The following is a 23,698-nucleotide window of genomic DNA, read 5'->3' as shown; positions in this document are numbered from 1 at the left end:
GATTATTTCAGGAAATAACAGTGTAGTGAGACAGGAAATGCAGCGGATGTTGTGTAGATGGATTGTCAAAAGGTGTTTGATAAGATGCCGGACAGGAGGTTTGTTCATCAAAATTAAGGCTCACGGTATTAAAGGGAGTGAGTGGGGCAGCGTGAAGAGGAAGTTGGGTTAAGGGCATAAAACAGAGAGTAGTGGTTAATGGATGTTCTTCAGACTGGAGGGATGTAAACAGTGGTGTCCCCCGGGGTCAGTGTTGGGACCATTGCTCTTCTCAATATAGAGAAACGATCTGGGCTAGGGTCTAAGAACAGAAGGATATAAGAATTAGGAGCAAGTGTACGTGACTTGGCCTCTCGAGCCTGCTCCGCCATTCAATAAGATCATGGCTGATCTTCTACCTCAACTCCACTTTCCTGCACTGTCCCCATATCCCTCGATTCCCTTAATATCCAAAAATCTATTGATCTCTGTCTTGATTATACTCAAAGACTGAGTCTTCATATCCCTTTGGGGTAAAAAATTCCAAAGATTCACCATCCTCTGAGTGAAGAAGTTTCCCCTCAATTCAGTCCTAAATGGCCGACCCCTTATTCTGAGTCTGTGAGTCCTGGTTCTCGACTCCCCAGTCAGGGAAAACATCCTCCCTGCATCTACCCTGTCAAGCCCTGTAAGAATTTTATATGTTTCAATGAGATCACATCTCATTCTTCTGAACTCTAGAGAATATAGGCCTAGTGTACTCAATCTCTCCTTATTGGACAATCCCCCCATTCAATACTGAATAGCTGGGGCCCAAGCACCAATCCCTGCAGCACCCCACTGGTAACAGCCTGCCAAGCCGAAAATTACCGTTTATTTGTTTTCTGCCCGTTAACCAATCCTAAATCCAAGCTAGTATATTACCCCCAATCCCATGAGCCCTAATTGTGTTTAATAACCTCTTGTGTGGCACCTTATCGAATGCTTTCTGAAAATCCAAATACACCATATCCACTGGTTCCCCCTTATCTATTCTATTAGTTACAATCTCAAAAACCTCTAACAGATTTGTCAAACATGATTTCCCTTTCATAAATCCATGTCGACTCTGCCCAATCCTATTACTATTTTCTAATTGCTCTGTTACCACATCCTTAATATTAGATTCTAGCATTTTCCCTCCGACTGATGTCAGGCTAACTGGTCTGTAAGTTCCCCATTTTCTCTCTCCCTCCTTTCTTAAATAGCGGGTTTACATTAGCTTCCTTCCAATATGCGGGAACCTTTCTGGAATCTATGGAATTTTGGATGACGACAGCCAATGCATCCATTACCTCAATGGCCACCTCCTTCAAAACCCTAGGATGTAGTCCATCGGGTCAAGATCAAAATCTCCAGATGATGCCAAAAGATGGACCATGGCCAACTGTGAAGGGGCTGTAAGTGACTTCAGTGTGAACACACAGGTTAGTAAATGGGGCAGGTAAATGGCAAATGAAATTTAATACAGAGAAATGTGATGATAGATTTTGGGAGAAAATGTACATTAAATGGTAAAACTTTAAAAAGAGTAGCAGAGTAGAGAGATTTAGGGTTGTAAGATTCTAGCTAATGTCTTGCCTTATTAATTAGCAGGTTCAAGAGTCCAGTGTCAGGAACTTTAATATCTTACTAAGAAATACAAGATGAGCAGATTCTCCGTCCTCTACCGTACCTGATATTGATCCATCAATCAGAGTAAAGATACAAGTCCCGCGTGTCCACAGTAACTGACACCAGGTCAGCCCGCTGGATGGAACCTCGGGTGCCCTGAGCTTGATCTCCGGTGTCTCCAGTCCCGACTGCCCCCTTACATCAGTCTCCCCTCATTTTTATACCCTGCACTGATCCACCTCTGGCACCGGACTCTTCTTTGTTTTCTCTGCTGGGTTTGGGCAGGAAGTGAGGAAAAGACAGCTGGAATTTCTCTAATGTGTGATTTACAAGGTCACTTTCCCTGGTTCCCAGCAATTACTTTTCTCAGTAATTTTCTCTTTATCCCTAAACTCCCCTGCTTGCTGTTCATTACTTTATTTCAGATTGTTTCACAGTTATAGGTATAAACATCACACATTATAATCTCATCTATTCTATTACTCACTCTGGTTTAAGTTTATATTGCAGTTAATAACAGAAAAACCCTGTCCTTTCCCCGATCAGATTACAACCAGTTGATTCAGTAAATGGAATGTCTTATCAGTGTTGTCATAGCAACCTGTCGACAGTGAAGGCCTGTTTGAGTTTCTAACTCAGACTAAACCTCTATTTCCCACAATACACATTAATCAGCTATTTGATGTCAACATATTTTAGCCATGATATGTTAATAACTCTAAAACCTACAAGGAGTTCAGATACACAAATCTTTAAGTTGATAAAGTGGTTAAAAAGCACATGGGATCCTAGGTTTTATAAATATGGGTGTGGAGTACAAAAGGGTAAACCTGCACAAATCATTGGTTAGGCTGCAGTTCGAATATTGTGTCAGGTTTTGGGGATCTTACACCAGGAAGGATGTCGAGGTCATGGAGAGGGTGCAGAGAGATTCACTGAGATGATACCAGGGAAGAGAGGCTTTAGTTATCAGGGGAGATTGGACAAACTGGGGCTCTTTTCATTAGAACAAAGGGGAATTGGAGATCTGAGGGAGCTGTTCAAAGTTGATCAGATAAATAGGATAAACTATTTCCACCAGTCGGTGAGTCAGTAACTCGAGGGCATCAAATTCAAATCATCACCAAAACGTTCAGATCCAGGGAAGAACTGTCGAGCACACTGTACAACAATGTTCGGGGCACTCACTGTCCCTCTGGATGTGTGTCCAGGGGAGGAACTGATGGGTTTCTCATATCTTTTAATTACAGTTAAATGTTGTTCTCATGGAAGTGATGGATGTCAGTGCCGTGGAATGGGGTATTCTGAGCACCAAGTGTCTGCCTGAAGCATTCTGCAGTCAGGTGCAGCACGGGTTAGATACAGAGTAAAGCTCCCTCTACAATGTCCCATCAAACACTCCCAGGGCTGGTACAGCACAGGTTAGATACAGAGTAAAGATCCCTCTACACTGTCCCATCAAACACTCCCAGGGTAGGTACAGCACGGGTTAGATACAGAGTAAAGCTCCTTCTACACTGTCCCATCAAACACTCCCAGGGTAGGTACAGTACGGGTTAGATACAGAGTAAAGCTCCCTCTACACTGTCCCATCAAACACTCCCAGGGCAGGTACAGCACGGGTTAGATACAGAGAAAAGCTCTCTCTACACTGTCCCATCAAACACTCCCAGGGCAGGAACAGCACAGGTTAGATACACAGTAAAGTTCCCGTTACACTGTCCCCATCAAACACTCCCAGGGAAGTGTCTATGGAGCTATATTCTGTATGTAAATTAGCTCTAGTCCCTGCCCCAGGAATCCCAGAGGTTGACAAGAGGTTCTCTGACTGATAAAAACTTTTAAGATAAGCCATGATCCTGTTGAATGGCGTAGCAGGCTCGATTGGCCGTATGGCCTACTCCTGCTCCGAATTCTTCTGTTCTTATCAAATATCCTGTTGCCCGGCACTGACCTCCATCACCTCGATGAGCACAAAGATTCACCTAAATTGAAACCCATCAATTGCTTCCCGACACAGGTACTGAGGGACAGGGAGTGTCTGGGACACTGACATTTCTCACTCAGTAAGGTATAATTTGATCCTGTACCTCTCCCCATTAATCCTGGGCTCCACGCGGGCCGAACCCTGCTCCTGTTTCCCTTCCTGTAACAGCACTGAGCTCAACCCAGCCCATAATGAGCAGGGCTCAGGGAAGGTGGTTGCTGGGCACTGCAGTGATGTCATAAAGCAGGGCCATTCAGCCCAGCTGGTCCTCTCCTTGTCCCTTTAAAGGTGGAGAGCTGGGACATCCTGTCTCAACACACATCCATCCCCCTGTTCATACTGAGAATCCCCGGGGAAGGCCCAAGGCCCAGAGTGGAACACAAGGGGGAAAGAGGAGGAGAGAAGGGGAGGTAAGTCAAGGAGTAGGGACTGAGTGACACCAAGCTAAAGTTTTAGAGCCTATAGACTTCAGGAGGGGAAGACTGAGTTCAATTGATTTATGATACCAGGGTGAGAACAAGGCACAAGGTACTTTGCATTAATTCCTACTATTTTTCCCTGCTCTCCTCTCCACCCCCGAGGGTGCTGACTCTGGCTGGGTTCAGTTCTACACTCACTGGTTCCCCTCCTTCTCTTCTCCCTGAGGGTGCTGACTCTGGTTGGGTTCAGTTCTACACTCACTGGTTCCCCTTCCTCTCCTCTCCCTGAGGGTGCTGACTCTGGCTGGGTTCAGTTCTACACTCACTGGTTCCCCTCCCTCTCCTCCCCCTGAAGGTGCTGACTCTGGCTGGGTTCAGTTCCACACTCACTGGTTCCCCTCCCTCTCCTCCCCCTGAAGGTGCTGACTCTGGCTGGGTTCAGTTCTACACTCACCAGTTTCTCTCCAATATGTGACCCATGTGCCCAATCTCCATGAGTGAACCTCAACAGTTGAGTGTCGACAGGCTATTCCACTGCCCTCCCTTGAGGCCTCACACATGCATTCTCCAGCAGGGTCACAGAACCCTCCTCCCAATGGCTCAGTGGGTAAAGACACTGACCGATGTGACTGAGTCATATTAACAGGAGGGACCCAGGTTTAATCCCTTCTGCATATCTTCACCTTCTAATCCCCTGGAAAAGGAGTTTACAAAAGTCATCACTGCAAATAGGAACATAGGAGCATGAGAAGGCCATTCAGCCCCTTGAGCCTGTTCTGCCATTCAATAAGATCAAGGCTGATTTTGTGCTTCAACTTCACTTTCCCGCCTATCCCCGTATCCCTTAATTCCTTAAGTGTCCATACATCTATCTCAGCCCTGAATATACTCACAGACTGAACATGCACAGCCCTCTGGGGCAGAGAATCCCAAAGATCCACAACCCTCTGAGTGAAGAAGTTTCTTCTCATCTCAGTCCAAAATGTCCGAGCCCTTATTCTGTGACTATGACCCTGAGACTCTCCAGCCGGGGAAACAACCTCTCAGCATTTGTGTGAACTTTCATCCCCGAGCTTTCATTTTCTTAAACGTTCTGTCCCCTTCACCAGAGGAAATCACTTCTCTCTATCTACCCCATCAACACCTTTAATCATCTTAAACACCTCAATTAGATCCCCCTTATTCTTCTATATTCTGGGGAATACAAGCCTAGTCTTGCAATCTGGCTTCATAATTTAAAAAGTAATCACAGCATAGATATTCTGATCAGACAGTTCGAGTTTCTCTGGAACATTATTTCCTCCGAAGCTGTAGAATTAGTTCCACTCCCCTGCTCTTGCCCCATAACCCGGTATTTTTTTCCAACTCAAGTACTGATCTCTTTTGAAAGTTACGAGTGAATCTGCTTCCACCACCCTTTCAGGCAGTGTGCTCCAGGTCATAACATCTCGCTGCTTCATTTTTCCCTTCATGTACAATCTGGTTCATTTGCCAATCATTTTAATTCTGAGTCTCTGGTTACTGATCCTGCTGACACTGAAAACTGTGTCTCCTTATTAAGAGTGTTGGTGGGCTGGAGGAGTTTACAGAGATAGGGAGGGGTGAGGCCTTGGAGGGATTAGAACAAGAGGATGAGAATGTTAAAGGCTGAAGCCGTCTCCCCCAGTGCAGAATATGACTCACTAACAGGAAGGATATTACTTTAACTATGACACATGTATAATGGGGGAATTAATAATTAATAATGGGGAACAGGGAAATGACAGAGACATTGAACAAATATTTTGTATCGGTCTTCACGGTAGAAGACACTAAAAACATAGTGGATACTTAAGGAAGTGGTCCTAGAAATAGTGGATGCATTGGAGATCATTTTCCAACAGTCTATCGACTCTGGATCAGTTCCTATGGACTGGAAGGTAGCTAATGTAACACCACTTTTTAAGAAAGGAGGGAGAGAGAAAAAGGGGAATTATAGACCGGTTAGGCTGACATCAGTGGTGGGGAAAATGTTGGAATCAATTATTAAAGATGAAATAGCAGCTCATTTGGAAAGCAGTGACAGGATCAGTCCATGTCAGCATGGATTTATGAAAGGGAAATCATGCTTGACAAATCTTCTAGAATTTTTTGAGGATATAACTGAGAGAGTGGACAGGGGAGAACCAGTGGATGTGGTGTATTTGGACTTTCAAAAGGCTTTTGTCAAGGTCCCACACAAGAGATTGATGTGAAAAATTAAAGCACATGGTATTGGGGGTAATGTATTGACGTGGATAGAGAACTGGTTGGCAGACAGGAAGCAGAGAGTCGGGATAAACGGGACCTTTTCAGAATGGCAGGCAGTGACTAGTGGGGTACCGCAGGGCTCAGTGCTGGGATCCCAGCTATTTACAATACACATCAATGATTTAGATGAAGGAATTTAGTGCAATATCTCCAAGTTTGCAGATTACACTAAGCTGGGTGGCGGTGTGAGCTACGAGGAGGATGCCAAGAGGCTGCAGGATGACTTGGACAGATTAGGTGAATGGGCAAATGCAGTATAATGTGGATGAATGTGAGGTTATCCACTTTGATGGCAAAAACACGAAGGCAGAATATTATCTGAATGGCGAGAGATTAGGAAAAGGGGAGGTGCAACGAGACATGGGTGTCATGGTACATCAGTCATTGAAAGCTGGCAAGCAGGTGCAGCAGGTGGTGAAGAAGGCAAATGGCATGTTAGCCTTCATAGCTAGGGGATGAGAGTATAGGAGCAGGAAGGTCTGACTGCAGTTGTACAGGGCCTTGGTGAGGCCTCACCTGGAACATTGTGTTCAGTTTTGGTCTCCTAATCTGAGGAAGGACGTTCTTGCTATTGAGGGAGTGCAACGAAGGTTCACCAGACTGATTCCTGGGATTGCAAGACTGAAATATGAGGAGACACTGGATCGACTGGGCCTGTATTCACTGGCGTTTATAGAATGAGAGGGGATGTCATAGAAACTTATAAAATACTGACGGGCTGGACAGGTTAGATGCAGGAAGAATGTTCCCGATGTTGGGGAAGTCCAGAACCAGGAAGACACAGTCTAAGGATAAGGGGTCAGCCATTTAGGACCGAGATGAGGAGAAACGTCTTCACTCAGAGAGTTGTTAACCTGTGGAATTCTCTACCGCAGAGAGTTATTGATGCTAGTTCGTTGGATATATTCAAGAGGGAGTTAGATATGGCCCTTATGGCTAAATGGATCACGGGATACGGAGAGAAAGCAGGAAAGGGGTACTGAGGTGATGATCAGCCATGATCTTATTGAATGATGGTGCAGGCTCGAAGGGCCGAACGGCCTACTCCCACACCTATGTTCTATGTTTCTATAATCAAGGGGCTATAGGTAGGAAGGAACTTAATACTATCACTAAAGGAGTAGTACTCGGTAAAATAATGGGACTAAAGATGGACAAGTCCCCTGGACCTGATGGCTTACATCCTAGGGTCTTAAAAGAAGTGGCTGCAGAGATAGTGGATGCATTGGTTGTAATCTACTAAAATTCCCTGAATTCTGGGGAAGTCCCAGCGGACTGGAAAACGGCAAATGTAACGCCCCTATTTAAAAAAGGCAGACAGAAAGCAGGAAAGTATAGACCAGTTAGCCTAACATCTGTCGTTGGGAAAATGCTGGAATCCATTATTAAGGAAGCAGTAGCAGGATGTTTGGAAAAGCATAATTCAGTCAGCGTGGTATTATGAAAGGGAAATCATGTTTCACAAATTTGCTGGAGTTCTTTGAGGATGTAATGAGCAGAGTGGATAAGAGGGAACCAGTGGATGTGGTGTATTTCAATTTCTAGAAGGCATTCGTTAAGGTGCTACATAAAAGGTTATTGCACAAGATAAAAGTTCACAGGTCATTTTCCGGTTGGCAAAGAGTGACTATTGGGTGCCGCAGGGATCGATGCTGAGGTCTCAACTATTTACAATCTCTATCAATGACTTGGATGGAGGGACCGAGTGTAATGTAGCTGAGTATGCTGATGATACAAAGATGGGTGGGAAAGCAAATTGTGAGGTGGACAAAAAAATCTGCAAAGGGACATAGAGAGGCTAAGTGAGTGGGAAAAAATTTGGCAGGTGGAGTATAATATGGGAAAATGTGAGGTTATCCACTTTGGCAGAAAAAATAGAAAAGCAAATTATAATTTAAATTAAGAAAAACTGCAACGTGTTGCAGTACAGAGGGACCTGGGGGTCCTTGTGCATGAAACACAAAAAGTTAGTATTCAGTTACAGCAAGTGATCAGGAAGGCAAATGGAATGTTGGCCTTTATTGCAAGGGGGAGAGAGTATAAAAGCAGAGAAGTGCTGCTGCAACTGTACAGGGTGTTGGTAAGGCCACACCTGGAGTACTGCGTACAGTTTTGGTCTCCGTATTTAAGGAAGGATATACTTGCATTGGAGGCTATTCAGAGAAGGTTCACGAGGTTGATTCTGGAGATAAGAGGGTTGACTTATGAAGATAGGTTGCGTAGGTTGGACCTATACACATTGGAGTTCAGAAGAATGAGAGGGGACCTTATCGAAACATATAAGTTAATGAGGGGGCTTGACAAGGAGAATGCAGAGAGGATATTTCCACTCATAGGGGAAACTAAATCTCGGGGACATAGTCTCAGAATATGGGGCTGCCCATTTAAAACTGAGATGAGGAGGAATTTCTACTCTCAGAGGGTTGTAAATCTATGGAATTCTCTGCCCCAGAGAGCTGTGGAGGCTGGGTCATTGAATATATTTAAGGCGGAGATAGACAGACTTTTGAGCGGTAAGGGAGTAAAGGGTTATGGGAGCGGGCAGGGAAGTGGAACTGAGTCCATGATCGGATCAGCCATGATCTTATTAAATGGCAGAGCAGGCTCGAGGGGCCAAATGACCTACTCCTGCTCCTATTTCTTATTTTCTTAGGTAATCAATCTCTGTCCGTTTCATACAGTGACATGGAAAGAGGAAATTGAATGACCTTTAAATGGTCCACTTAACACTGAAGTGTCTGAAACTCATAATAGAAACTCTAGAGAAACAAAATACTGACAAATGGTAAACTGTTTGGTTGACAAAAGAAATCTCATATAACTTTTAAAAGATCAATTGTTTAACAGCGGTTCCCACTGACTCACCTGACTGGCCGACTCAGGATCCATCCCCCAAGCCCCGCGATTGGTTGCAGAACATGCTGCTCCCTGGGCCCTCCAGCCTCTGAGCTCTCTTCCTGTTGGTTCCCAGGGCAATCAATCAATCACCACTCAGCAACATTACGCTGCCAGATGAAGTTGAGGGGCTCAGAGGAAGAAATAAAATGAGGCTGTGAATCTGAGTTAAGAAATAAAATTAGAGAAGCATGATTAAATTTATAAACAAAACTACTTAAAATCAATTCAACTGAATTGTTGCAATTAATATATTCCTTTTGGGCCAAGTGGGAAACAAGTGATGTGTGGGCTGTGCAGAGTGTCTGTGCCCGGTTACACAGCATGTCCCTGGCTCTCCGCTCCAAGTGCACATGTTTCAGCTCACATCCAACTGACAGGATAAACCTCGCCCATCTAAACCACATCACACAAATATCAGCATTTGATGTTTAGTGATGCTAAACCTTTATAAACACTGGTTAGGCCTCAGCTGGTGCATTGTGTTCAATTGTGGGCACCACACTTTCGGAAGGATGTCTACACCTTAGAGAAGGTGCAGAAGAGATTTACTAGAATGGTACCAAGGATGAAGGGCCTCAGTTATGTGGAGATACTGGAGAAGCTGCGGTTATTCTCCTTGGAGCAGAAACATAGAAACATAGAAAATAGGTGCAGGAGTAGGCCATTCGGCCCTTCGAGCCTGCACCGCCATTCAATGAGTTCATGGCTGAACATGCAACTTCAGTACCCCATTCCTGCTTTCTCGCCATACCCCTTGATCCCCCTAGTAGTAAGGACTACATCTAACTCCTTTTTGAATATATTTAGTGAATTGACCTCAACAACTTTCTGTGGTAGAGAATTCCACAGATTCACCACTCTCTGGGTGAAGGAGTTTCTCCTCATCTCGGTCCTAAATGGCTTACCCCTTATCCTTAGAAAAGTTTAAGAGAAGATTTCATCGAGGTGTTCAAAATCATGAACAGTTTTAATAGACTAAATAAAGAGAAACACTTTCCAGAGGCAGAAGGGTTGGTAACCTGAGGAGACAGAATAAGGTGATTGACAAAAGAAGCAGAGGCGACATGAGGAAAAACATTTTATGAGCGAGTTGTTGCAATCTGGAATGCACTGCATGAAATGATGGTGGAAGCAGATTCAATAGTAACTTTCAAAAGTGAATTGTATAAATACTGAAGGGAAGATATTGGGAAAGATCAGGGGGGTGGAACTAACTGGATAGCTCTACCATCGAGGTAACAAGGAGGGTCGATGAGGGTAGTGCATGTTATGTAGTCGATATGGATTTTAGCAAAGCTTCTGATAAGGTCCCACATGGTAGACAAAGGTAAAAGCCCATGGGATCCAAGGCAAAGTGGCAAGTTAGATCCAAAATTGGCTCAGAGTCAGGAAGCAAAGAGTAATGGTCGATGGGTGTTTTTGTGACTTGAAGGCTGTATACAATGGCGTTCCGCAGTGCTCAGTACTAGGTCCCTTGCTTTTTGTGGTATAGATCAATGATTTGAACTTGAATGTAGGGGATATGACTAAGAAGTTTGCAGATGATACAAAAATTGGTCGTGTGGTTGAAAATGAAGAAAAAAGCTGTAGACTGCAGGAAGATATCAATGGACTGGTCAGGTGGGCAGAACAGTGGCAAATGGAATTCAATCCAGAGAAGTGTGAGGCAATGCATTTGGGAAGGGCTAACAAGACAATGCAATATACAATAAATGGTAGGACACTGAGAAGTGTAGAGGAACAGAGGGACCTTGAAATGCATGTCTACAGATCCCTGAAAATAGCAGGCCAGGTAGATAAGGTGGTTCAGAAGGCATTTGGGATACTTGCCTTTGTTAGCCAAGGCATAGACTACAAGAGCAGGGTTATGCTTCAACTGTACAAAACACTAGTTAGGCCACAGCTAGAGTACTGCGTGCAGTTCTGGTCACCACATTACAGGAAAGATGTGATTGCACTCGAGAGGATACAGAGGAGATTCACGAGGATGTTGCCTGAACTGGAGAATTTTGGCGATGAGAAAAGATTGGATAGGCTAGGTTTGTTTTCTTTGGATTGGAGAAGGCTGAGGGGAGACCTAATTGAGGAGTATAAATTATGGGGGACCTAGATAGAGTGGATAGGAAGGAGCTAATTCCCTTAATAGAGGGGTCATTAACTGGGGGGCATAGATTTAAAGTAATTGGTCAATGGTTTAGAGGAGATTTGATGAGAAATGTTTTCACCCAGAGGGTGGTGGGGGTCTGGAACTCACTGCCTGAAAGAGTGGTAGAGGCAGAAACCCTCACCACATTTATAAAGTACTTGAATGTTCACCTGAAGTGCTGTACCCAGAAGGCTACGGCCCAAGAGCTGGAAAGTGGGAATCGGCCGGATAGCTCTGTGTCGGCCGGCAGGGACACGATGGGCCGAATGGCCTCCTTCTGTGCTGTCAATGGCTCTGATTCTATGATGTCACAGGTCTCACCAGCAACCGCGCTGCCTGATGGGTGATTGACAGCCGAGTCCGGCACAGTGGCCCCTCTCGGTCGCTATCGGTAATAACCGCGCAGGCCCAGAGAACAGCAACCACCCCTCCCCCACACTCGGTGCTCCGCCTACGCGCTCTGATCCTGTGGTGCGGAGTCGGCACGGGGCCTTCCGGAGAAGATTGACGGGAGCTTCCAACCAATGGAGCGAGCGGGGCAGGAGGAGCTTCCGACCAATGGGGAGCAAGGGGCAGTGCTGGAGGAGCTTCCGGCCAATACAGAGCGAGCGGGGCGGGGCTGGAGGAGCGAGCCGGCGGCGGGTCCTCCAACCAATCGGGGAGCCCGAGGGGAGGGACTTTGTGCAGTCCATTGTTCAGGGCCTGGGGCCAGGGGAGGCTGTGGGCCTTTATTGCCCTTATTGGACACAAGGCTCTGGGGCTTACAACCCACTGGCTCAGATTTTAATGTAGACTTTTTAAATTCATGAATAAAAGCAGACAAACCCCGTGCTTCTGTGGAATTTAATATTTGAGATTAAAAATAGTACTTTTTCCCCTCTCCGGGATTTATTGTTACTTTCAGACAATAAATGTATTTATACAGTGTTTTTAACATAGTAAAACGACCCAACGTGTTTCATCAGAGCATTATAAACAACATTTGACACCGGGTACAAACCAAGCATAAGGAGGAAAGATGGGAGTGGATATATGGGAGTGGTGCCAGAGAACTGGAGGATTGGAAATATTACACCCCTGTTTATAAAAGGGGAGAGGGCTAAACCTGGTAACTACAGGCCAATCACTCTAACGTCAGTGGTGGGTGAATGACTAGAGACCATTGTCAAGGACAAAATGAATTCTCACTTGGAGAAGCATGGGTTAATAAGGGGCCCCCATTCTGGATTTGTTAAAGTCTGACTAACCTGATTGAGTTTTTTGATGAAGTAACAGAGGGTTAACAAAGGTGGTGCAGATGTTGTTGTGTATATGGACTTTCAAAAGGCATTTGATAAAGTACCACATAAGTGAGTTAATCGGAAAATAGAAGCACAGGGAATGAAAGGGATGATGGTAAATTGAGTATATCATTGGTTAAGGGATAGGAGGCAGAGAGTAGTGCTGAATGGATGTGTTTCTGACTGGAGGGAAGTATGCAGTGGGGTTCCCCAGGGGTTGGTATTAGCACTATTGCTTTCCTTGTTATATATAAATGACCTAGACTTGTGTATGGGTGTACAATTTCAAAGTTTACGGATGATACAAAATTTGGCAACATTGTAAATAGTGAGCATGATAGTAGCAGGCGTCAGGAGGACATAGACAGACCGGTGAAATGGTCAGACACATAGCAGATGCAATGAAATGCGGATAAGTGTGAAGTGATGCACTTTTGGAGAAACAACATGGCGAGGCAGTATAATCTAACTGGCCATATTTGGAGGGGGTGCAAGACAGAGGGACCCGGGGTTGCACATTCACAAATCATTGAAAGTGCAACAGCAAGTTGGTAAGGTGGTTCAGAAAGTGTATGGGATACTTAGCTGTACAAATAGGGCCATTGAATACAAAAGCAAGGAAGTTACACTAAACCTTTGCAAATCACTAGTTAGGATCATAGGACAGCAGTTGGCCATTCAGCCCCTCGAGCCTGTTCTGCCATTCAATGAGATCAGGGCTGATCTGTGACCTAACTCTACACACCCATCTTTGGCCCATATCCCTTAATGCCTTTGGTTAAAAAAAGCCATCAATCTCAGGTTTAACAATTGATCTAGCAACAATTGCCATTTGCAGAAGAGTTTTCCAAACTTCTACCACCCTTTGTGTGTAGAAGTCTTTATTAATTTCACTCCTGAAAGGACTGGCTCTAATTTTTAGACTAACCCCCTCCCCCTCATCCTAGACTCCACAACCTGCAGAAATAGTTTCTCTCTATCTACCCTATCTGTTCCCCTTAATATCCTGAACACTTCGATCAGCTCACCCCTTAACCTTCCAACTTCTAAGGAACAAAACCCTAATTTGTGTAATCTTGTAACTTAACGCTTGGGGTCCGGCTATCATTCTGGTAAACCTACACTGCGCTCCCTCCAAGACCAATCTATTTTTCCCAAGGTGTGGTGCCCAGAACTGCTCACAGTGCTCCAGGTGTGGTCTAACCAGGGCTCTGTATAGCTGCAGGGTTTTAGCCTCAGCTGGAGCCTTGTGTACAGTTCAGGGCACCACACTTTAGGTAGGATGACACAGCCTTGGAGAGGGTACAGAGGAGGTTTACCAGGATGTTACCAGGGATGGGGGAATTCAGTTATGTGGAGAGACTGGAGAAGCTGGGATTGTTCCCCTTAGAGCAGAGAAGGTTAAGAGGAGACCTAATAGAGATATTAAAGATTATGAGGGGTTATGATAGAGCAAGTCGGGAGAAACTGTTGCCTCTGGCAAAAGGGTCGGTAACCAAAGGTCACAGATTTAAAATAATTGCCACAATAACTAGAGAGGAATTGTTTTCACACAGAGGGTGGTTAAGGTCTGGAATGCACCATCTGAAAGGATAATGGATTCAGGTTCCATAGGAACTTCCAAACAGCAATTGGACGTGTGCTTGAAGAGGACTAGATTACAGGGTTATGGGAATAAAGCTGGGGTGGGGGACTAAATTGGACAGCTCTTTTAAAATGGCAGCACAGACATGAAGGGCCGAAGCTTCATGTGCTGCAGGATGCTATGATCAGTGTGAACACGCTGGTGTCTCTTAACGCTCTCAGAGCTTTTAAAGCACTTCCCACAGTCAGAACATTTCAACGGTCTCTCGATAGTGTGAACAAGCTGGTGTGACAGGAGGGTGGATAGCTGAGTGAATCCCTTCCCACACACGGAGCAGGTGAGCGGCCTCTCCCCAGTGTGAGCTCGCTGGTGCACCTTCAGCTCCCTGGGACTTTTAAAGCTCTTCCCACAGTCGGAACATGGACATAAGAACATAAAAAATAGACGCAGGAGTAGGCCGTACGGCCCCTCGAGCCTGCTCCGCCATGTAATAAGATCATAGAAACATAGAAAATAGATGCAGGAGTAGGCCATTCAGCCCTTAAAGCCTACGCCACCATTCAATAAGATCATGGCTGATCATTCACCTCAGTACCCCTTTCCTGCTTTCTCTCCATACCCCTTGATCCCCTTAACCGTAAGGGCCATATCTAACTCCCTCTTGAATATATCCAATGAACTGGCATCAACAACTCTCTGCAGCAGGGAATTCCACAGGTTAACAACTCTCTGAGTGAAGAAGTTTCTCCTCATCTCAGTCCTAAACGGCCTGCCCCTTATCCTAAGACTGTGTTCCCCTGGTTCTGGACTTCCCCAACATCGGGAACATACTTCCCGCAGCTAGCCTGTCCAGTCCAGTCAGAATCTTATATATTTCTATGAGATCCCCTCTCATCCTTCTAAACTCCAGTGAATAAAGGCCCAGTTGATCCAGTCTCTCCTCCTATGTCAGTCCAGCCATCCCTGGAATCAGTCTGGTGAACCTTTGCTGCACCCCCTCAATAGCCAGAACGTCCTTCCTCAGATTAGGAGACCAAAACTGAACACAATATTCCAGGTGGGGCCTCACCAAGGCCCTGTACAATTGCAGCAAGACTTCCTTGCTCCTATACTCAAATCCCCTTGCTATGAAGGTCAACATATCATTTGCCTTCTTCACCGCCTGCTGTACCTGCATGCCAACTTTCAATGACTGATGAACCATGACACCCAGGTCTCGTTACACCTCCTCTTTTCCTAATCTGTCGCCATTCAGATAATATTCTGCCTTCGTGTTTTTGCTCCCAAAGTGGATAACCTCACATTATATTGCATCTGCCATGTATTTGCCCACTCGCCTAACCTGTCCAAGTCACCCTGCAGCCTCTTCGTGTCCTCCTCACAGCTCACACCGCCACCAAGTTTAGTGTCATCTACAAACTTGGAGATATTACACTCAATTCCATTATCCAAATCATTAATATATATTGTAAAGAGCTGGGGTCCCAGCACTGAGCCCTGCGGCACTCCACTAATCACTGCCTACCATTCTGAAAAGGACCCATTAATCCTGACTCTCTGCTTCCTGTCTGCCAACCAGTTCTCTATCCACGTCAGTACATTACCCCCATCATGGCTGATCCGATCATGGATTCAGGTCCACTTCCCTGCCCTCTCCCCATAACCCCTTATTCCCTTATCGGTTAAGAAACTGTCTATCTCTGTCTTCAATTTATTCAATGTCCCAGCTTCCACATCTCTCTGAGGCAGTGAATTCCACAGATTTACAACCCTCTAAGAGAAGAAATTCCTCCTCATCTTAGAATAAGGGGCCACCCATTTAAAACTAATATTATGCCCTCGAGTTCTAGTCTCCCATATCAGTGGAAACATCCTCTCTGCATCCACTTTGTCAAGCCCCCTCATAATCTTATACGTTTCGATAAGATCATCTCTCATTCCTCTGAATTCCAATGAGTAGAGGCCTAACCTACTCAACCTTTCCTCATAAGTCAAACCCCTCATCTCCAGAATCAACCTAGTGAACCTTCTCTGAACTGCCTCCAAAGCAAGTATATCCTTTCGTAAATATGGAAACCAAAACTTCATGCAGTATTCCAGGTGTGGCCTCACCAATACCCTGTACGACTGTGGCAAGACTTCCCTGCTTTTATACTCCATCCACTTTGCAATAAAGGCCAAGATTCCATTGGCCTTCCTGATCACTTGCTGTACCTGCATACTAACCTTTTGTGTTTCATGCACAAGTACCCCCAGGTCCGCTGTACTTCAGCACTTTGCAATCTTTCTCCATTTAAATAATAACTTGCTCTTTGATTTTTTTTTCTGCCAAAGTGCATGACCTCACACTTTCCAACATTATGCTCCATCTGCCAAATTTTTGCCCACTCACTTAGCCTGTCTATGTCATTTTGCAGATTTTTTGTGTCCCCCTCACACGTTGCTTTTCCTCCCATCGTTGTATCATCAGCAAACTTGGCTACGTTACACTCGGTCCCTTTTTCTAAGTCATTAATATAGATTGTAAATAGTTGGGTTTCCAGCACTGATCCCTGCGGCACCCCACTAGTTACTGATTGCCAACCCGAGAATGAACCATTTATCCCAATTCTCTGTTTTCTGTTGGTTAGCCAATACTCTATCCATGCTAATATATTACCCCAACCCCGTGAACTTTTATTTTGTGCAGTAACTGTTTCTGTGGCACCTTGTCAAATGCCTTCTGGAAGTTCAAATACACCATATCCACTGGTTCCCTTTATCCACATTGTTTGTTACATCCTCGAAGAATTCCAGCAAATTTTTCAAACATGACTTCCCCTTCATAAATCCATGCCGACTCTGCCTGACTGAATTTTGCTTTTCCAAATGTCCTGCTACTGCTTCTTTAATAATGGACTCCAACATTTTCCCAACCACAGATGTTAGGCTAACTGGTCTATAGTTTCCTGCTTTTTGTCTGCCTCCTTTTTTTAAATAGGGACGTTACATTTGCAGTTTTCCAATCTGCTGGGACTGCCCCAGAATCCAGGAAATTTTGGTAAATTGCAACCAATTCATCCACAATCCCTGCCACTACTTCGCTTAATACCCTAGGATGCAAGCCATCAGGTCCAGGGGATTTATCTCCCTTTAGTCCCATTATCTTACGGAGTACCACCTCCTTAATGATTGTGATTGTGTTAAGTTCCTGCCCCGGTATAGCCCCTTGACTATCCACTGTTGGAATATTGTTAATTTCCTCTACTGTAAAGACTGATATAAAATATTTGTTCAGGGTTTCTGCCATCTCCATGTTCTCCATTACTAATTCCCCGGTCTCATCCTCTAAGGGACCAACATTTACTTTAGCCACTCTTTTCCTTTTTATATACCAATAGAAACTCTTGCTATCTGTTTTTATATTTTGTGCTAGTTTACTTTCATAGTCTATCTTCCCTTTCTTAATAATTTTTTTTGTCATTCTTTGCTGGCTTTTAAAAGCTTCCCAGTCTTCTGTCCTCCCACTAGTTTTGGTCACTTTGTATGCCCTTGTTTTTAGTTACCGTCCTTTATTTCTTTAGTTAGCCACAGATGGCTATCTTTTCTCTTACACCCTTTCCTCCTCACTGGAATATATTTTTCTTGAGAGTTGTGAAATATCTCCTTAAATGTACACCACTGTTCATCAACTGTCCTACACTTCAATCTATTTTCCCAGTCCACTTTACCCAATTCTGCCCTCATACCTTCATAGTCTCCTTTATTTAAGCTTAGTACGCTGATTAGAGATCCAACTTTCTCACCCTCCATTTGAATTTGAAATTCAGTCATGCTATAATCACTCATTCCGAGGGGATCCTTTACTAGGAGATTGTTTATTAATCCTGTCTCATTACACCAGGATCAGATCTAAGATAGTCTGCCCCTGGTTGGTTCTGTTATATACTGCTCAAGGAACCTGTTGCTTATGCACTCCATGAACTCCTCAAGGCTGCCCTGACCAATTTGATTTGTCCAATCAATATAGAGGTTAATATCACCTATGATTATTGCTGTTCCCTTTTTACAAGCCCCCACTATTTCCTGGTTTATGCTGCGACCAATAGCGTTGTTACTGTTCGGGGGCCTATAGACTATGCCCACCAGTGACTTTTTCCCCTTATTATTCCTTATCTCCACCCAAACTGTCTCAACACCCTTATCATTTGAGCCAATATAATTTCTTACTATTGCAGTGATTCCATCCTTTATCCATAGAGCTACCTCACCTCCTTTTCCTTTCTGTCTGTCCTTCCGGATTGTCAAGTACCCCTGAATATTTAATTCCCAGTCCTGGTCACCTTGCAACCACGTCTCTATATCAGATCATACCCATTTGTCTCAATTTGTGCCATCAACTCATCTATTTTGTTACAAATGCTACATGCATTCAGACAAAGTGCCTAAGTTTGTTTTTTTACCCTTTTTTCCTACTTGTTTCCTCTCTCCTTCAAACTCACTTTCTTTATATTTGCTTTCTAATTCCAGCTTTACTCCTCTACCTACTGAATCTATTTTCAGGTTCCCATCCCCCTGCCAAGCTAGTTTAAACCTGTAATGGATCAGTGGTCTGCCTTTAAAGAATAAATAGTTCAGGTACAAGTTGAGTACATTCCCACTGGTAGGACAACCAAAGTCAAGGCTCCCCGGATGACGAAACACTTTGAGAATATGATCAAGCAGAAAAAGAGTGTGTATAACAGATGTGCGGTTGCTAATACATCTGAGAATCAGGATATATATATAGAAAGATCAGAGGAGAAGTGAAGAAGAAAATGAGAGGGGCAAAGAGGGCATGAGAATAGAATGGCAGCCAACATCAAAGGTAATCCAAAAGTCTTGAGTTTAGAAGAATGAGAGGTGATCTGATTGAAACATACAAAATTCTGAAGGGGAATGACAGAGTAGATGCTGAGAGGTTGTTTCCCCTGGCTGGAGTGTCTAGTACTAGGGGGTACAGACTCAGGATAAGGGGAAGGCCATTTAAGACAGAGATGAGGAGGGATTCCTTCACTAAGAGGGGTGTGAATCTTATGGAATTTGTGGTCCCAAAGGACTGTGGATGCTGAGTCTCTGAATATATTCAAAGCTGAGATAGATAGATTTTTGGAGTCTCGTGGAATCATCAGCCATGATCTTATTGAATGGCGGAGCAGGCTTGAGGGGGTGTTGGGCCTACTCCTGCTCCTATTTCTTATGTTCTGATACAGGCATATAAATAGTAAAAGGGTGGGGCTGATTAAAAACCAAAAAGGAGACCTATGCATGGAGGCAGAGAGTATGGCTGAGGTACTAAATGAGTACCTTGTATCTGTCTTCACCAAGGAAGAGGATGCTGCCATAGACATAGTGAAGGAGGAAGTTGTGGAGACCCTTGAATGGATAGAAATTAATAAAGAAGAGGTATTAAAAAGGCTGGCTGTACTGAAAGTAGATCAATCACCAGGTGCAGATGTGATGCATCCTTGGATGCTGAGGGAATTGAGGGCAGAAATCGCAAAAGTACAGGCCATAATAATCCAAACCTCCATAGATACAGGAGTGGTGCTAGAGGACTGGAGAATTGTAAATATTACACCATTGTTCAAAAAAGGTGTAAAATTAAACCCAGCAACTACAGGCCAGTCAGTTTAACGTCAGTAGTGGGGAAGCTTTTAGAAACAGTGATCAGAGACAAAATTAACAGTCACTTGGATAGGTGTGGATTAATTAAGGAAAGCCAGCATGGATTTATTAAAGGCAAATCATGATTAACCAACTTAATCGAGTTTTTTGATGAGGTAACCGAGAGGGTTGATGAGGGTAATGCAGTTGACGTGGTGTACATGGATTTCCAAAAGGCGTTCAACAAAGTGCCACATAAAAGGCTTGCCAGCAAAGTTGAAGCCCATGGGATAAAAGGGACAGTGACAGCATAGATACAAAATAGGCTAAGGGACAGGAAACAGAGTAGTGGTGAACGGTTGTTTTTTGGACTGGGGGAAGGTATACAGTGGTGTTCGCCAGGGTTCGGTTCTAGGATCACTGTTTTTCTTGATATATATTAATGACTTGGGGCACAATTTCAAAATTTGTACATGACACAAAACTTGGAAGTATAGTGAACAGTGACAAGGAGAGTGATAAACTTCAGGAAGACAGACGGGCTGGTAAAATGGACGGACACGTGGCAGAGGAAATTTAACCCAGAAAAGTGTGAAGTGATATTCTTTCTACCAAAATGTGAGAGGAAATATAAACTAAATGGTACAATCCTAAAGGGGGTGCATGAACAGAGAGACCTCGGGGTATGTATGCAAAAAATCATTGAAGGTGGCAGGGCAGCTGGAGAAAGCAGTTAAAAAGGCTTACAGGATCCTGAGCTTCATAAATAGAGGTAGAGTACAAAAGTGTGGAAATTATGATGAACCTGTATAAAACACTGGTTCAGCCCCAACTGGAGTATTGTGTCCAATTCTGGGCACCGCACTGTAGGAAGGATGTGAAGGCCTTAGAGAGGATGCAGAAAAGATTTACGAGAATGATTCCATGGATGGGGGACTTCAGTTACATGGATAGACTGGAGAAGCTGGGGTTGTTCTCATTGGAGCGGCGACGATTGAGAGGAAGTTTGATAGAGGTGTTCAAAATCATGAGGGATCTGGACAGAGCAGATAGAGAGAACTGTTCCCATTGGTAGAAAGGTGGAGAATCAGAGGACACAGAGTTAAGGTGATGGCAAAAGAACCAAAGGCAACATAAGAAGAAACTTTTTTTTACACGGTGAGTGGTTAAGATCTGGAATGCATGGCCTGAAAGGGTGGTGGAGGCAGATTCAATCTTATCTTTCAAAAGAGAGTTGGATAAGTATCTGAAGGGGAATAGTTTGCAGGCGGGGGAGAGGGACTAGCTGAAAGCCCACATGGGCTCGACGGACTGAATGGCCGCCTTTTATGCTGTAACCATTCTATGGCCCCAAGTTTCGACATGATTTGCTCCTGATTTCTAGTCAGTTCGAACAGTTTCACTTTGGAACAGAATTTCTTTTTCAAAAACGGGACGTGTCCAGCCACTTATGCCTGTTTTCAAAGTTTCGTCAGTGAAAACTTACTCCAAACTAACTTAGAATGGAGTAAGTGAAGATTTTTGTACGCTCGAAAAAACCTTGTCTACACTTTATAAAATCAGGCATAGGTTACAAATTAGGCGTAGGGAACGAGGTGGGGGGTGGGGGAAGGGAAGTCATTAAATTCTACAATCAATCCTTAGTTATACTTATACAAATATTATACAAATAAATCAAACCTGAATAAAAATGTATAAGCAAAGAAAATATTAAATAAATCTTCCTACCTGTGTGAAACAGCAGCAGCATTCGAGCTGCTGTGCTTCAGGCAGGCCTTTCATGTTGGAGACAGGCTGGGGTGTCTCGACGGCAGCGGTAGGCGGGAAGCAGCCTTTGAGCTGAGCTGCGGTGCTTGAGGCAGGCCTTCATTCCCCGCGAAGATGCAGCACCCGGACGGACTTGAGGCCATTCGGCCATGGGATTGCAGCGGTGTCAGTGGCTGGCCGGGAGCCGAAGAATGAACACAGGACACACACAGCTGATTTAAGATTCTTTAGGCCATTCAGCCACGCTTATGGGGCGGCGTCAGTGGCTCGAAGGCAGCCGAAGAATTAGGAGCGGAAGGACGGACATGAGGCCATTCGGCCATGAGATAGCAGCGGCATCAGTGGCTGGCCGGGAGCCGAAGAAAGAACACAGGACACACGCAGCCGATTAAGATTCTTTAGGCCGTTCGGCCACGCTTATGGGGCGGCGTCAGTGGGTCCAAGAAACAAATCTTCACTTTTTCTGCAGTCCTTTTAAAAATGGCCGAGTGCCAATGTTTGTTTGAGACTGCGCATGCGCACATGCGCAGGGTTGCCGGCACCACGAAGGCTAATTTAAATTGTACCTGCCCCTCCTACTTAGAAAATCAGCGCGAGTGTTAGGCTCCGCCCCTTGCTGCGAAGAGCGCGCCGCGCCAAGCAGACATTGAGCTCCTTGAATATCGGACTTTTTTTTAAGCGCAGTTTTCAGCGCAAAAAACAGGCGGCCAGCTCGGAGGTGCGCCGTTTTCGCCACGGGACGAAACTTGGGGCCTATGATTCTAAGTAGTTGTTCTTTCTCTGCTGATCACCGGGACCCTGAAGCTCAGGAGATGTTGGGGCAGATGACCAAATGATTGGGTGAGGAGAACATAATAAATAGGGGCAGGAAGGCTATTCGGCCCCTCGAGCCAGCTACGCCATTCAATGAGATCATGGCTGATCTTCTACTTCAACTCCACTTTCACATCCAATCCCCATATCCCTTAATATCCAAAAATCTATCCATCTCGGTCTTGAATATATACAAAGACTGACCCTCCACAGCCCTCTGGAGTGGAGAATTCCAAAGAATCACCACCCTCTGAGTGAAGAAATTTCGCCTCTTCTCAGTCCTAAATGGCCGATCTCTTATTCTGAGACTGTGGCCCCTGGTTGTAGATGCCCCAGCCAAGGGAAACATCCTCCCTGCATCTACCCTGTCAAGCCCTATGAGAATTTTGCATGTTTCAAGGAGATCACCTCTCATTCTTCTAAACTCTTGAGAGTGTAGGCCTAGTCTACTCAATCTCTCCTCAAAGGACAATCCCCCCATCCCAGGAATCCATCTGGTGAACCTTTGTTGCACTCCCTCTATGGCAAGTATATCCTTCCTTATGTAAGGAGACCAAAACTGTACACAATACTCCAGATGCGGTCTCACCAGGGCCCTATATAATTGCATTTGTACGTCTTTACTCTGATACTCAAATCTTTTTGTATTAAAGGCCATCATACCATTTGCTTTTCCAATTGCCTGCTGTACATGCATGATAGGTAGGTTTTAAGGAGCCTTTTAAAAGGAGGAAAGTGAAGTGGAGAGGAGGAGCGATTTAGGGAGATAATTGTAGAGCTTAGGACTGAGGCAGCTGAAGGCACGACTGACAATAGTGGAGCAATTAAAATTGCAATGATCAAAAGGCCAGAATAGGAAGCTGTAGGGGGATTATAGGGCTGGAGGAGATTAGAGATAGGGAGGGCCGAGCCCATGGAGGAATTTGAAAACAAGGATGAGAATTTTGAAATCGAGGTGTTGCTTAACTGGGAGCCAATATAGGTCAGCGAGCACAGGAGTGATGGGTGATGTTTGCAGGGCTACGTGGAAAGGGCAAGGGAGTAAGACTAGCTCAGATTCGGCATGGGCTCGACGGGCCAAATGGCCGCCTTCTGTGTTGTTACGATTCTATAGGACCATTAATGGCCTCTTTGAACATCAATAAAGAAAGATAGACCTGCATTTATATAACGCCTTTCCCGACCACTGGACGGTCCAAAGCATTTACACCCAATTTTGAAGTGCAAATGTGATAATGACCAGATGATGTGTTTTAA

The 23,698-nt window shown here is 44.7% G+C and overlaps 1 protein-coding gene across 4 annotated transcripts in view; it reads right to left on the bottom strand.

Annotated features, from left to right (window-relative positions):
* The window catches only part of LOC139249357 (zinc finger protein 3-like), a 46,045-nt gene that overhangs the window by 21,430 nt on the left and 917 nt on the right, over nucleotides 1–23,698 (bottom strand). The window contains exons 1-2 of one of the 4 annotated variants that reach the window (XM_070872343.1): nucleotides 21,590–22,211; nucleotides 9,193–9,385 (exon numbers count right to left, since the gene is read on the bottom strand). The exons of 1 other annotated variant lie outside the window; for it this stretch is intronic. The gene's annotated coding sequence lies outside the window, so the exon portion shown is untranslated. Of the gene's footprint in view, nucleotides 1–1,693; nucleotides 2,167–9,192; nucleotides 9,386–21,589; nucleotides 22,212–23,698 lie in introns of those variants that run through there. 2 more of the 4 variants (XM_070872344.1, XM_070872346.1) reach the window with 2 other exon arrangements.

The sequence above is a fragment of the Pristiophorus japonicus genome, unplaced genomic scaffold (assembly GCF_044704955.1).
Source record: "Pristiophorus japonicus isolate sPriJap1 unplaced genomic scaffold, sPriJap1.hap1 HAP1_SCAFFOLD_308, whole genome shotgun sequence".
In the NCBI taxonomy this organism is placed as follows: domain Eukaryota; kingdom Metazoa; phylum Chordata; class Chondrichthyes; family Pristiophoridae; genus Pristiophorus; species Pristiophorus japonicus.
This window is presented reverse-complemented; position numbering and strand designations above follow the sequence as displayed.